We start from the raw sequence: 2,454 nt of genomic DNA, 5'->3' as shown, positions 1-2,454 counted from the left end.
GGGCCGCGATCGTGCCGATTCCTCTGATTGGCCGAGCGAGCCGGCGTTACTCACGGCGCAAGAAGACTCTTTGTCTGTTTTTCGTTCGGTCGACTAGCCGGTAACCGGCGGAGCGCAAGTTATACGTGCAGTCGGAGGTCCTTCAGCCGTCGCGCCGGCTGCAATTATTACGCTCGCCTTCGAATTCGATCTCGACTCATTCGCATATACGTTGCGATTCTTCCATCGGCTTAGCTATCGAAATACGCGCCGGCCACGAAACAGCCACGGAACGTGCCGGCGAATTGATCGGGTGATGTGTATTTAAAGTTTTGTCGGCGATCACAAATAATGAGGATATCAGAGAAATGTCAACGATGATTTGATTGATTGAAGGTAAGGTTTTCTTTTTGAAAGCGATATTAATTTTTTAATTCATAGTTATCTGTCGATAAAGATAATCGAAGAATAAAATCTTTTTTTTTCTTTGAAATTTTGATATTTTCATAGTATCGTAAGCGTATCTAGTAATTATATTATCTATGTTTTTTATATTTTATGGTTTAATGATCATAGATTTTGTGTGAAATAATCAAAGAATTTATAGTAACATCGATGTAATGGAATATAAGGATATTTTTATAATTCTCCATAATTTTATCTTTTTTAAATATTTTTGAAAAAAAATATATGGAGAAAAAACTAGTTTGGATTCTTTGTTTTTCCTCTCTTTTATCTTTATCTATTCAATATATATATTATATTATATTCTGAATTCCGATTTTCTCCAACATGGTATCATTGAAAAGCATTGGCTGCAACTGCTGCAAATAATATGAATAATTGAATTTTTAGAATAATATTTTATTCTATTATATTTAAATAACTTGAAAAATATATTAAAAAGATATATTATGTCGATATTAAAAATAAATAGCTTTTTATATTTGATCATAACATAAAATTCTTAACGTAAGATTTTAATTTTTAATGTATATAAAAATGTCATACAAAGGGAGGTAACCAGTGAGAATCTGAAGGAACAAAGTTCCTTGAAACGCTAGACGTACATACGAACATTCGTATGTAAGTACATATGTATGTGCTTCAGGCGCGGACACTGCTTCGGTCAAGGTCGTAGTCTGCAAGTTAATGCTCTTTTTACACGTTCTCTTTTCTCGGCTGTACACAGCGTCCCGAAAAGGATCCAATTATTGTTTGCCAATGCGAAACATTTTAATATAATTATTTATGAATAAATATTATTACGATTGAAATAATAAAATATTTTTTAATTTTTAGCATTATATACAATTGTTAATACTTTCATTACTACAGATTTGATTCTGAAATATTTAAAATATTATTATTGTAATTAATATTATAATTAATATTTTTATAATGATTTACTGATTGTTGAAATATTTATTTAATTTGAATATTAAATTTTTAAAACGAAATACTGTGTCGAGGATTGGTAACTCCACCACCGTTGGCGGAATCTAATAGCCAATGGGGTACGAGTTTCCTTCTCTCGGCGCGAAATGCAGCCATAAAATATTTTAAATTTTATTACAGTTTAATGTTTCACTGGAAATACGTTAATATATTTACGTAAGTATTCAAGTAAGTACAATTTTGCTCCAAAATAAGCATAAAATTTGCTTGATCTTATTGTAGATTAAATATATTATTCCGCTTGACTTTGTTCGAATAAAAAGTTCGAAATAGAAAATAAAATAACTTATATCAATAGTAATATTATTTTTTGAAAAAAAAAATAGAATATGATATATTTTCTTACTCTGTTTTGATTCCGAATACACATAAATATTTATAACTTTTTGCTTTCATGAATCTCTCATTTGTTTTTGAATCTTTCACTTTGCACAAGATTTTAAATAAAGAAGAGATAATAAATAATTAATTTCAAATCTAAAAACAATTGCTTAATTGGATCAAAACTGTATATACTTACGATATATAGTAATTTGAATAGATTCTGTTAAAATTTTTAATCAATAGTTTAAACAACGAAAATGCTAAAATTGGAATTATTTCTTGAGCGCATAAATTTTGTGTAATAAACAAAGAGAATAAACAATAGAAAAAGGACAGAAATAGAGTAAAAATTGTGAAATCAGCGCCATCTCTAGAGTGCCGTAAATGAAACTATATAAATAAAGAAAGCAAATAATAAGAAAAAGATAGAGATTGAATAAGAATTAACCTTTAGCGCCATCTCTCGACTGCATTGAGAAATATCTTTTCAAAATACTTAAGAAATGACGCTAGTACTTAATTCTTAATCTATTTTATTTTATTTTAGACAGTTATTTTTGATATTTAAAGTATAGTATAATATAATATATAAACATCTATTTATCTTTTTTCTTATTTGTTTTTCTTATTTTGCAAAATTTGTGCGTTTAAGAGATAGCATTGATTTTCGATTAGCTTTATCTTCCTTGTTTA

This window comes from Apis dorsata, unplaced genomic scaffold, assembly GCF_000469605.1.
Source record: "Apis dorsata unplaced genomic scaffold, Apis dorsata 1.3 scaffold_132, whole genome shotgun sequence".
In the NCBI taxonomy this organism is placed as follows: domain Eukaryota; kingdom Metazoa; phylum Arthropoda; class Insecta; order Hymenoptera; family Apidae; genus Apis; species Apis dorsata.
Note: the sequence above shows the minus strand (reverse complement) of the source record.